The sequence below is a fragment of the Cornus florida genome, unplaced genomic scaffold (assembly GCF_030987335.1).
Source record: "Cornus florida cultivar Cherokee Brave unplaced genomic scaffold, ASM3098733v1 CherokeeBrave_3.0.0_Hap2_Chr10, whole genome shotgun sequence".
In the NCBI taxonomy this organism is placed as follows: domain Eukaryota; kingdom Viridiplantae; phylum Streptophyta; class Magnoliopsida; order Cornales; family Cornaceae; genus Cornus; species Cornus florida.
Genome location: NW_026775580.1, coordinates 18,049,513 through 18,064,264, shown reverse-complemented (window position 1 = coordinate 18,064,264; position 14,752 = coordinate 18,049,513).

Below are 14,752 nucleotides of genomic sequence, written 5' to 3'. Positions count from 1 at the left end.
TTATATGTCAAAGATCACATCATAGTTATCACATATATCTCATTAACACTTAATTAAAGCTATAGAATAATTAAATAGAAATTAATTAAATAAAATAATTAATTTTGCTAGATTTCAATACTCACCCAAAAATTCCCAATTTAATATATGTTAAAGAACATAGCATGATCATTACATATATCAACTCAAATATTCAATTAAGTGGATAAAACACTTAAAATAAAATTAATAAAACTAAATAATTAATTTCTCTAGATTTTAAAACAACTCCAAATATTCTCAAATTAATATATGTTAATGAATATATCAAGGCCTAATTTAATATCACATTATAAGTTAATTATATGTTAGATACAATCATATGAATTAAATTTCATACAAAGAAAATAATTAAATAAAAGTTTCAAAAGTTATTCAAATATTCTCAATTTAATATATGTCGAGGAACATACCAAGGCCTAATTTAATATTATATCACAATTTAATTCCATGCTAGATACAACCATGTGAATTAAATTTCATACAACAAAAATAATTAAATTAAATTCTATATTATATACAAAGCTTGCATACATGTTATATAAGCATAAAAAACATGTAATACATCAAGATTTAAATCCTATAACACCCCCTACCTCAATTTGAGATGAACTCTCAAAAGCCTCCAAAAAGAAACCGCTCCGAATCTTACGATACTTCGGGGTTACGACGGGGACAACGAGGGGAACAACTATCCTCCTTCTGGCAACCCTAAAATCCAAACATGAACTCAAAAATGGTCGAAACCGGATTCGAATAGAGGGGAAAGGAAGGTCTCAGTAAAGCCTACAATAATGCCTTCATCGTCGGAGTAGAAGGAGGTGATATGGGGAAGGGGAGGGTGGCAGCCCCTTGGGGGCTGCCATAGCTGCTGGCCGGCCATGGGAGAAGAAGAGAAATGAAATGTTTTCTTTTTTCTTAACCCCTTATTTATAGAAAACCGTAAAAGTGCCCCGAATGAGTCTCGCCCGACCTCGAAAAGTGAAATCTGTGCAGAAGCGCATAAACTGTCAAACACTGTGAATGAAAAAGAACCAAAAGAAATGGCGTCGAAAACTGAATCCCGAGCAAAAAGACATGCCCTGAACAAGTTCGACGGCAACCGGAGCTGAAAACCCTAAAACTAGGAAAAATGACCAGAAGAAACTTTCAAGAGTACACGACTCGACGAAATGTGAAAATGAATCCTGTACGAGGATCTAGGCTCAAAATGAGGCATTTTGCAATAACTTTCGTTAATTACACAATGGCCCCTCCAAAAAGGGATAACTGCACAAATGACCCAGAATGAAAATATCTTCTAAAAATATTTTCTGAAAGATCCCTGAAATAAAATATTTTCAAAAGATATTTATGAAAAACACCTCAAGAATGAAGAATGCCTCCGAAGATACTTTGCATCCATGCCCCTATGAACACAGCGAACAACCAACGTACTTTTCTACAAAAGTAAAGATACGTATTTCGTGGAAACCAAATGGAATGCGTGCATGGGAAGTCAGAAATCAAATCTGAACTCGGAACTGAACTCAAAACCCTACCTCGGGTCCCAAAAACCCTAAGGTTATGCGGAAAAAAAAATTCATAGAAAAAGGATAAATGAAAAAATGACCAGGTCATTACAACCTTCCCACCTTAAAAGGGATTTCGTCCCCGAAATCCGGCCTTGACAAAACAAAAATTCAAACCAGGATAACTACAGAGTACATCTTCGAGTATCCCTCATAACACGCAACACCAGCGACCTCAAAATTGAAAGAAAAACCCACAAACCAATGTCATTTGCACCCACGTACTCACTACAAAACCCACACAACAACATCTACCAAACCTAGCCTCGTCCTAACGTCATTTGCACCCACGTGCTCATGATGACCACTCTCAAATGAATGATGACCACATGGCCACACGATAAGTCAAAACTCAAACACAGAACCCAAGGTCAGACAAAGGAATGGAAGATAATAACCGTAAGCATCCCTCCTGATGAACCATTATACGGATCCAAAAATAAACCACTAAAAGAACTTCAAGATAACCACGTATCAAATCAAGGTACCGAGCAAAGACGACGTGACAATATGAACAGTGACTAGAACCCGCCCACAATGTACACAATGTGTGGTAGCAATGTTAGTGCTTATGCTTGCCCACACTCACATTACTAGCTAGGTAATGTAAGGTAGCCTCGATGGTAACTACCACTCGCTTACAACACGCAACGTTGTACGGCAGCATGGTGGTACAAGGCACTAATTCATAACCTACCTTCACTAGGTCTACCAATAAAACCTCTTAATACAAATGACATCAATGTCGTAGATCATCATTACCTAAAGCAATCCGGTAACCCGGCATTCCATAAGAGTTGACACATAGTCCAAAGATGTCGACATCCCAGCCACTCTCAAAACCCTAACGATAATGCTACAGGTACCTTCCAGCTTAAGGTCTCAATCTATAATACAATAAAACCAACAATTCCAACATCTCAAAATTCCACTATCAATAACATCAGTCATGAATCTAAAGACTGACAAGCCAATGGATAGGACCTCACAAAAGTCAAAATACGTCAGCACCTCTAAAATCCCAGCTATCATCTTGAAACAGATCAACTACAAGACTAATCACCATAATCAAAACACCAAATCCATATCCCTATCATTGGTAACTAACTCCTCAAAATACAAGTCCACCAAGTGGTACATATATCAAAATTCTAACAACCAAGATCGTAAAACGAGTCTCCCAAAACCATACTTGGTTATACCAAGCTAAATTAAAATCCTCAAAGTCAATCCATAAACAACCACTGGAATTATAATTAACTACGCCTAGTCATAACTAGAACGAGAAAACTCCACAAATAAGCCATATCCAAAAGCGATCCTCCGAAACCTCTCCTAAGAACCAACCGCATCCAGGTCTCCAAAAACTGAAACAACTCTCTAAAAGACATCCATAAAGGAGCATCGAGCTCACCTTACAAATCAAACAAATCCTCAATGATATGGACACAAGTTCCCGTAAAATGATCTCACACCAATCTAATCACACCAAGCATCATAACTCTGTCAACAACCATGGCTAAAACTCCCCAAGGGAAAAGACAAAGTAAAGGGAACCAACAGTCCTAAGAAGGACAACACCACGACTCCATCTCTAAAACGAAAGACAACAAGGTTAAAGACTTCACCCCCTACATGGAAGTAAGTCGACAATCCTCACTAAGGACTCAAGACAACAATGGTGATCCTCACGGACCAACCAACCCCAAAACCTTGTACAAGGCAACAAAGAGAAGAGACTCACTCCTTGTGAAGTCCCTAACACGAACTAAGAAAAGAGGAGAAACCCTATTCTCCCACAAGTTTCAACACGACAAACACAAAAATGGAGCATTCTTCCCACCTTAGGGAAGTGGACAGCTCAAGATAAAACAAATGTGACAACTCCTCCATAAGGAATTTCATAACAAAAACATTGCGGAAACCTGCATACACACTGCGTGCGACCGAGGGGAACAAAAAGGAAAAACTAAACATGGAAGTCATGCATATAACAACGAATGCAACTGCAAATTAAGTAAATCTACTCACATAGATAAAATCAAGGTTACATGCAGCATAAGGAGTCCCGAGGCTCAACGAAAGCAAGAAGGAAACAAGGATTCCAAAACCTACAAGAAATAGACCAAGGGTAAAATGGTCATTTCACACCGAAATTAGTGCTACCATGTACACCATTGGAAAGACAACAAAAAATTAATAAATTTAGACTCAAGAATCACTTGATTTAGAGTCCGAACGGATGAGATATGAAAATAGGACAAAACAGCGTCCTCCGATTAAGAGGTACCACTACCCTATCTTACTAAAACTGGTATAACTCTTACTACGGTTGGAGTTTTTGAGTGTGGTTGGTATCATTGGAAAGAAAACTTTAAGATCTTAAGTTTAGGCTCAAGAATGACCTAATTTTGATCAGAAACAAAGGAGATATAACCCTCTGAAGTTGACTTAAGAATGCTATCCAAGAAGCTGAAAGGAAACTAAGCTCCAGGTAGGATCAGCAGGCTGACGAACAGTACCAGCCAGCTGAAACTCAATCATTAGCTGACTGATGAATTGGTCTTAAATAGTCATCAGTCAGCTGATGACTGCTATCAGCCGACCGATGGACCAGGTAGCAGTAGAAAAAGCTGTTGCAATCCATGGGGAAAGTGCTTGGCTCAATCCTAAAGCTATGCATGTTTCCTATTTGATCCAGACAAGTTTCAAAACATTCCATGATCACAATTATGCATCCTTAACATGCTAAAATAGGAGGGAAGCTTAAATCAACTCTCATGTATGAGTTTTTCATAAAAATCCATAAAATCACCCAAAAAATAGTTCCAAAGTTGAAACTTAAGAGTTTTGTGAAATGTGGATATGCACGCAAATGTAAAAAGACATTTAAGACGCGTCCCCATGGTCCGCGGCTTCAAAATAACCCCAATGCAAAATATGACCTCTCAACAGCCAAAAATACCTTAAAACGTAATAAATGAAACAAAAAAGCAAAACCTATAACAAAATGGCATTTGGCCCTTGGCCATACCTCATACATGATCAATGAGACCCTATGGAAGGAAAGAAGGGAATTCCCACACCTGATGCAAACATGGTGAAGCAATGACTTGCGCTTTTCAATATTTTCATAGTGGACCTTGAAAACGAAAATGCATAGAATACAAGATGCATGTCATTGGCCTCCAGCCTCATCTTATACATGTTAAATACATTGAAAAAAGTGTACTTATGTACACATTACATATATGGAATCAAAGATACAAGTTTTGATATACAAGGCTACAAAATGACATTTCATGCTAATATTTGCATGAAATGGAAATTTAAAAGCTACAAGTCATCCAAGGAATGATGAGCATCACGAACCAAGTCTTTATACCCGAAAAATATTCCCAGTAACTTCTGGGTGAGTAACATAAAGCTACTCATAGGAAATAAGCATCCATAAACCTAACATTTTACAATAATATCACCTTAAGGTGAAGCATGTTAAAGGGGCTCATGCCACCTAACGTCTATGTCAAAATGAGACTCAGGGAGCATCTTAAGTTACCTTAGATCATTTCTAGCATAAATCACATCATTCATGCAATTTAAACAATATAGAAGTATGTTATACAAAGCAACAAGATATAGATTCTCAAGGTCCTCACCTTGAAATCTAAAACACGAAAACAACTAAAGTGGATCATGCCACCTAACGTCTATATTCTAAATGAATCTATAGGATCATTCCTAAGCTACATTTGAATATTAAAACATAAATCACAATATCGATGCAATTTAACCAATATTGGAACTTCCAATACAACACATAAAGCACGATTTCTCAAAGTAAATATCTTGAAACTTAAAATGGGAAATCAAATAAGGAACAACAAGTTACAATATTATCTAGTTATCAACTTGAAATAAAATGCGAAATCAACCAAAGTGGATACTTGGATATCACACTGGATCAGACCGACACCATAGTTACTATAGGGTTACTAGCCCATGGGTAACCTCTCTATGTGCGCACTAGACTGTAGGAAGACAATCCCCCATACTAGAACCATGTCATAGCCATAGTCAAACAACGATATCCCCAAGTTTCCAAAATCAACAAGTTATGCAACAACGTATATAACAACATGTATATACAAGATAATCAACTATGTACCATGCACAACCGAATTTGGAAACACATACAATACATGCTCTAAGTCCACAACTACTAAGGCATGACAAATGTTGAATTTTTAGTGTGTGATTCATTACACGCTATGGCAATATCATTCAATATTGAAAACATATACTCATAAATCTAATACAAATCCAAAATCATGATTTAAACATACAATACATGATTATATCATTAATGCAATAGAAACAAAAATTAATTAAATAAACTAATTAATTTCCCTAGGTTTCAAATCTCCACCAAATAGTCCCTAATCAATATATGTTAAACAACATAGCATGGTCATTACAAAAATCAAGTTAGCAACTTAATTAAGCCAATGGGACCGTTAAATAGATTTAAATTAATTCTTTTTATTAAAAACTATAGATTTTTAAATTCATCCAAATGCTCTCAAATTAACATAGGTTAGAGAACATGTCAAGGCCTACTTTAATATCATATTACAAGTTGGTGTCATGCTTGACACAATCATATGAATTAATCTTTCACAAAAGATAAATATTAAATAAAAATTACAATTTTTATTCAAATAATCCAAATTTAATATATGTCAACAACCATACTAAGACTTAAATTTCTAGCATGCCATAATTTAATTCTAAGTTACATATCATCATGAGAATTAAATCTTAAACATAGAAAATAATTAAATTAAATTCTAGAACTTGAACTAAAGCATGCATACAAGTTGTATAAGTATCTAAAATCATCAATACAACATTTAAATGAACCTAAGACATACCCTACCTCAATTTGAGACCGCTCTAAATACGACGATATTTCTGGATTTTGTCCGGGACAACGCCTTGATCACTAGACACCAAGGAAGACATACTAAAATCCTAACTGATGAGCGCTGATTATATGCATATTCGAGCCCCTAAGTATGTATATGTTAGGGCCTAAAGTGATATTTCTATCCAATATTAGACTAATTTATGTTTCATGTATGTTTGTAGGTACTTTCCCAGATAAATAATTAAAACCAGGACTTTATGATGATATCAAAGCTTACAGAGTCATTGCCAGTCATTCAGAGCAAGCCGAGAGTTGATTTGGTGAAGTTTGAAGCAATTCAAGCCTTAGAGCTCGAGCCCAAGTGTTGAGGCTCGAGCATCACACAAAGAGAAGAAAATTCAACAAGGCCCAAATGCTCGAGCATCACATCTTGATGCTCGACCCTTACTGTAAGGGTGCTCGGGCCTTACTTCAGGGTGCTTGAGCCTTAACCAAGCGTGCTCGAGCCTTGACCCTGAAGCTTGAGTATGAGGCGTTGGAAATAAAAAGAGTTGATTTAATGAAAAGGTTATGCTCCCAGGTCTCGTGCATCACCTCTATGATCGAGCACTATCGACAAAGCATCAAGCATTATCCACTGATGCTCGAGCATTGAGCCCCTGATGCTCAAGCCCATGAAGCTTGGATCGAGCAATGTTAAAGGAGTTCAATCGCAAAAATATTCTAAGTGTTGATAAAAAAGACGCTTCCAAAAATAGTTGAAGAAAATTAGCTAAGTGTCAATGTGATGATCGAGCACCATTTATTGAAGCTCGAGCATCTATCCAGAGAAGCTCGAGCATTGTTCCTGATGGTCGAGCATGAGCCCTAAAGCTCGAGCATCCGTTCCTAAAGCTCGAGCCTTGCATGACATGTCAGATTAAAAGCTACGAAATTACTCTTTTTATCAGCAGTATCTCATCCCAGTTGGGCTAGAAAACCTAAAAGCCCACCAAATACATATTTTCATCTATAAAAAAAGGCGTAAGCCTTGATATAAGAGGTCTAAAATTTTAATCTCTTTTATGGTGTTATTCAAAAGGCTGAAGGTGTGGTGGCTTTTAGGGTTCCTACAACCTTAAGAGTGAAGGTCCTGAGAAGAGAAGCATAGTCCATGACGATGGAGATAAACTCAACATAGATGCTATCCAGTCTCTTCAGGAGTAGCTAAATCCTTTCTTAGGGCACTGATGTAACCTAACGTTATATTATGGTTTGATCGTTTTGACTTTGGGCTTATTTTAATATCTAATGTTTTCTTGATTATATGACTATGAGCACTTGAGACAACTCAAGTGGTTTTTCATGCTTTAGTAGAATATAAATTGTTATTTGGTGGTGTTGCACCCCAAACCCAAAGTTTATGCACTAAAAGATAGTGGTGTAGGGCTATGATGAATGTGGCCAAGTTTTACATTTAGAAATTGTCACTACTACCTTTCACTAAAAATATAGTTAGGGCAAGTAGGGATCATCCCAAGGGATTGGTGGGTCGTACTAGGTTATGGAATCAAGATTAGGGTTAGTAGGTCTAGTGATCAAAAGATTGGTTGATGGTTAAATTACTCTAAGATGTAATTTAAACTAAAGTAGGCAATTAAATGTAATGGAGAGAAAACAAGAGAGAGATCTTGGGGTTTAAAGATCACCATTAAACATAGCTTTTCTACACCCTTAATGAATAATTAATGAGGGGAAAAACATGTATTGCAACATAGTGTGTGTGTGTGGTTGTTTTAACAAGCATGGATGACAAATTAAGCATATATTGTCTAAACAACATGGTGGATAGCACAATATATCAAACTAAGCCATTAATCCTTTCTTTAAGCTCATAATCCAAACACATTACAAGGTTAGAGATATGTGTTACTTGCTTTCATAAGTATGGAACATCAAACAACAAGCATGGATTGTCCTCCCATTTAACATCTAAGCTATAACTACACTACAATTAATCTAATGACATGAAATTAAACTAATTAAACTAAGGGAGAGACACAATCCATCAAGAAATGAGTATAAACCATCAAATAAACCACAAGAGCATTCCACTAAGCACTATGTCTTGACAATCTCTAGATCTATAGCATTAATACACATAGACATGCATCAACAACACAAGAAATAGAGACAAACACATGAATATCTATTCTAGCATAAATAGACATATGGATATAATGAAATGATCAATTGGAAGCATTAAACCACATAAATCATTGAATAAACAAGATCTATGTATATAAAAGTGTCAAAACATGTATCACAATACAAATTCCCTCAAAAATACATAAATCAAGATGTAAATAGCATGCTTAAGGCTAACTCTAACCCCAAGAGGATGTCTAGTCACTCATAGATGGTGTCCTCTAACCCTCAAAGGCTAACTCCATGGTAGAGATTGCTCCTCTTCTTAGTTGGTTGAAGAACTCTAAGCTTGTGTCTCTAGCCTCCTACTTTCCTTTCTTCCTCCCTAAGAATATAAAAAACTGTGTCTATCTACTATCAAGTATCTCCTCTCAAAAAGTGGCTCATATTCCTTGGTCAAATATCACCCCAAATGAGTTGGGCTCGTACACCAATATTCCTTTCAATGATTGGATATGAGACAACTTTTAATGAGCTGGAATTTGGAGTTTCTCGGGATTTGGGAAGTTCGATCGATCGAACTTGTGGAGAGATCGATCGAACATGGCTGAGATTTATCGAATTTAAGCTGGATCGATGATCGGTTGATCAACTAAACATCAACCTTCGCAATAGCACGAATCATTGTAAAATAGGGCTATTGGTCGGGTAAGTCGAACCACTGGGACTGCGCTAGTCTATGGCAACCTAAGTGTCTAGAATTGTTCTTAGAATGATAAGGGGTTTATAGAGGTTTGTTGGATGTCACTTAAGCTAGGAAATTAAAAGTGCATAAAACAATAAATTGCAAGAATTCAAGGGAGTGAAGTACAAGTAAAGAAGGCTAGGGAAATGAATCCACCTCCATCCCTATACACATGCTAGGTTAAGAATAACTTAAGGGAAAAACAACATATATGATAGTCATGATACATAACAATACTAGGTTGCTATAATATCCTCAAGAAGTTCATTTAAATAGGAAGGCAAGAATAAACCATCAAAGGTTCACATGATCAACTACCTAAACTAGGGTGTAGCTTAGAACATGCTTACTAAGTCAAGGATTATCAAGCCCTAATTTAAATGGTGAATGCACATAAAGCAAGGAATCAAGTATAGACCATCAAAGGGAAACCCTAAGCCATGAACTATCTAGGTTCTCCAACTCCATGCCATTGAAACCATTCCATGATCTAACTTCCATTGTCACCATGGAAGTGCAAGCAATATGATTACGAAAAGCAACCATCCAAGACAAGATGAATAACTCACAATAATCATTTATAAGCATTCAACATTCATTACAACAAAAATGAGGCTCTTGACCATGGAAAGACTATCAAAAATACATTGTAATCCCCAAAAATAAACTATACTAACACATGCTTACAAGGGAGGGGTTTCATCACCTCCCTAGAAGAAGAGTTAGTTACCCATTGGAGCCTTAGAATGAAGAAGAAACTTGAACTCCATCTCCAATTTTCGAGCTCCCCCTGGTTAGCTTCAAGAACACCTTCCTTTCTTGCTCTCTTCTCTCTCCTCTATCTTGCAAAAATCAAAGATTCCTAATGTGTGGCCCTTGGGTAGCTTTTTATGCTCCAACAACACCCTCTCTCCTCCAAGGAACACCTCCAACCACTTCATAAAGAAGGTAGATGGCATTGAGGAAACCAATGTGCAAGTGGGCTGAAATGAACCATTTCCGAAGGGCATTCTGCCTGATTTTCGAGCACTCGCTTGGTGATCTCGAGCACTCTAACTTAGTGCAATGTGCAACATGCTCCTCTTGCTCAGCGCTGACCTATTTTGGTAAAACTGCTATAACTTTGTGCCCCAAACTCCGAATGATGATCTGTTTGAAGATTTGGAGAGCTGATTCAGTGTTTTAAAAACTTTATCTTTTGATGAAGACCCAATTCTCAAGTCTGGTTGGTCGAAAATGGGAGAAAGGCAGCACTTCAGTGCTGCCAGGCAGTTCTGCGCACCTCTGTTACGAAGGTCATAACTCTCTGCTCTGAACTCCGAATGATGAACCACTTGAAGATTTGGAAAGCTGATTCAGAGATATAAATCTTTCATGTTATGATGGAAGTCTAGTTCTTGAGTTTGCTAGGTCGAAAATGGCGACAAAAGTCAGGATCACTGCTGCCAGAAATTCAGAAATGGCATCCTTTTTGCTTCCTTTTTTGCACTTTAACCTGAAAATGCATAAAAACATGCAAATGGAGTTAATCTACATAAAATAATTAATAACTGGACTTTGTTAATGTAATTTAGGGCGCTTGAATATACAATATTCGGCGCTTATCACACCCCCAAACTTACATTTTGCTAGTCCCTTAGCAAAACTACAATGAAAAACATAATGAAAAGACAACCATGGGCATGCTACTACAAAAATATCATCCTTGGTAAAATGAGATAGATACATAGCTCAAATACAACTTGGAACAGACAAAAACTGGAGATGGGGTCATTGGGAAAACTACCTTGCATATATGAAGCATTGATACAAAAAAAATGGGAAAAACCATTTCAACATGCATGCATCAACATCATAGTCCATATAAATAATTCAATTGTCATCTCTTAAATGGAAATAACTCAAACTCCAGTGAAAGTGAATTGGATTCTCAACATGCGGCTTTTACTTTCTTTTCCAATTCCAAGGCACAAGTTTTCAAATCAATGAATTCCCTTTTACATGAAGTCCCTAAGGCATGATTTTATTTACAAGACAACTTTTGTTGCTTATTGACAATTTATTGTAACTCATAAGCGAAACATAGAATGGTTGTGCAATGCTGAAGTCCCTTAAGCTTTCTAACCAACCTATGTAGCAAGCGTTAGGCCAACAACTCCCAAACCAGATGGCTTTAGGGTGTTAAGTGTAGAGACACTCCATAGGGCTTAATAGCTCAAGTTGGAAAGGCTACGAACTCCAACGAACCATGTTTATTACCAGTTTATTTTTTGAATGACCGTGCAATGTTTAAGTCCCTTAAGCTTTCTAACCAACCCTTGTAGCAAGCGTTAGGCCAACAACTCCCAAACCAGATGGCTTTAGGGTGTTAAGTGTAGAGACACTCCTAGGGCTTAATAGCTCGAGTTGGAAAGGCTACGAACGTCAACTGGTCATTATTTTCTTTTCCTTTTCAGTTTTTTTTTTTTTTTTTTTTTTTTTTTTTTTTTTTTTTTTTTTAGACAACTTAAATCATGCCAAAGATATTCATCTATCAGGTTCATCAAATCAAATTAACTAGGCCAAGGTCAAGGTCGATCAAGTTGTATACCTCACAGTTAAGTTTCCAATGTGCATCTGTGCATTGTGAAGCTTATAAGAGTGTAAATCCAGCAAGAATCTAATTGAAACATTTATACAGACTAGTTTGAATCTACATGATCATTTCAACTCAATTTTTTTCTTTATTTTCAAAAAATTTCAATTGCTTCTATACACATGGTATTAAACATATGTTTCATCTCCGACAAGTGTCAAGTTATACTATCATTGCTTAGCAAAAATTATGAAACCAAAAATATGCCAAGAATGCTTTGATGCACCCCCAAACTTAAACTACACAGTGTCCTCAATGTGGGACATGGATGCAAGTTAGAGACAAAAAGGACAAAGAGTATAAAAGGAACAACAATACCCAGGGGGAGGGAACGGCATTTTGAGACAAAAACCCCCAAACTTGAATTGGACTGCGCAACCTGGAGAGCAACATGAAGAACAAAAAGAAACAACCACAAACAGCATTAATAGCACAAGCATAAATACAGAAAAAGAATGTAGCGAAAGTTAACAGAATAGAAAGAATTTGCATTGCAAAAAGAGTTTACATGATGACAAAAAGAGCTGTACAGGGATCATGTCGACTAGAGCAACCTATACATAGCAAATTCTTACAGTTCAAAAGGAAAACAAAAGATACAAGAGAAACAGTTACATATGAAACAAAAAGATAAGGTCCACACTCGCAACAAGCTACTGTCCAGAAGGTAAACGGGCGAGGATGGAATGGAGGAGAGATTGAGTCTTACGCCGTTCAGCGGAAGCCAAACGACGTTCCTCAGCAGCGACACGGCGGTCTTCAGCAGCGAGACGACGATCTTCTTCAGCACGTGAAGAAGTCTCACACAGAGTCTGAGTGCACGCGGACAAAGAATTCTCAAAACGATTTAGTCGCGCATGAATATCGGCAATGGAAGCCCAGATGAAAGCCTGGTCCTGGTTAGAGTCGACCGGAGGCTCTACCCTTGCAGCGGCTGCGGCGGTGGAGGCATCCTCAGAAGGAGGAGGAGGAGGAGCGTGGATGAACAGGGGAGCAGGAGGCTGAGGGGTACCAGAATGGCTAAGAACATTGATCCACCGGCGCTGGGTAAAAATTTTAATTTTGTCGCCTTTTGGTTCATGGGGAGGAACAACGAAACCCTTGTGCTGAAGGAGCCGAGTAATGAAAAACGGCAAAGGCAATTTCTGATTTTCAACTCGCGGAACCCGTGTATTATGAGCATCATGCCAAAACTTCATAAATGTGGTCCAAATGAGCTCTGGGATGGAGAACCATTGGCCTTGGTCCATGGCATATAAGGCTTGCAGAAGGAGGCCCCGACGCTCGGTGCTATGCACAAAAGGGCAGACATTGTGCTTGAAGACAGTGTCAATGAACCATAGGCGTTCCGGAAGATTGGTTTTGTGGATAAAAGACCGGGGCCTAGTAGGATCGTCAATAGTGCAAATGGCAGCGGCAATCTGCGCCACAGTTAATGTATCCGGCTCCTCATATAAAGGGAGATTCTCACGATTGACAATATCATCGGGGCACTCAATGGGGCAACCAGAAACCTGAATGATGTCGGTCATAGTGAAAGCATAGGCGGTGCCATCAATGGATGTAGTGAGAGAAATGGGTGGCTCTTCAGGGCATTGGAGATTCTGGTAGAAGAGGCGCACTACACGGGGGTAGGCAACCCTGGCAAGGGGTGCGCAAATGTGTTGCAGATGCCGGTTAGTCAATTCGGCTACAGCCCACGAAGTTGTGGGTAGAATGTCAAAGGCAGCCGTGAGTGGAAATGAGAGTTCATAGTTGAGTTGTTTGCGATCCCAAGGATCACGTGGTCGCTCACGAGGGACAGCACGGGCACCTGAAGAGGGTCTAGGAGGGCGAGAAGGACCGGCACGAGACATTTAGAGAGGTGGACTTGGTTGAGGAATTTCAGCGAACACCTGGCATGCACCACAAAAAGAAGAAGGTGAAAATGAGTGGGGAGGAGGAGGAAACCCAAAATTTTTGACAAACAAACAAGCCCTATTATCAACAAATCAACAACAAAGCATCAACAGAACCAAACTCCAACATTACAAGCCCATCCTCCTTGTAAAACACCATGAATGAACAAAGGAAAAGAAAAACAAATGAAGAGGACACAAACCTGAATTTCAGGGTATCCGAGAGCAAGAAGAAAGGCAGGAAGAGGGAGGTGAGAGGATGGGGTGGTGGGGTATTGAGGTGAGTGAGAAGTGGTGTGGGTGTTGGGAGGAGGATGGTTGCTTGGGAGAGAGAGAGAAGGAAGGTGATGAGGTTGGGAGGGTGTTGGGAGGAGGGCCGATGGTGGAGGGATATTGGAGAGTGAGGTGGGTGGCTTGGTGGATGTTGAGAAGAGAGATGGTTGAGGTTTGGAAGAGAGAGAGAGGAAGGTTGGGTGCCGGGAGGGGGAAGGTGGTGGGGTGGTGTTTGGTTTGTGGTTGGTGGGAGTGGGTTTTAAAAGAGGAGGGGGGTAAGCTTGGTTCGAGCACTCGAAGGTGGACTTCGAGTGCTCGAGAATGGGGCAGAGAGTTGGGAGCCGAGGGGTGAGAGGACTCAATCAGCTGCGAGCACTCGAAGCTTGGGTTCGAGTGCTCGAAAATTTGGCAGAGAGGGTTGGGTGTGGGTTGGTATGGGTTTTGCAGTTGGTGTGGGTTGCATGGTGGGGTGGTTAAGTGTGGAGGAAGGAAGGTGGTGGTTTTGGGTGCAGACAAGGCTGCATGGTGTGTGGG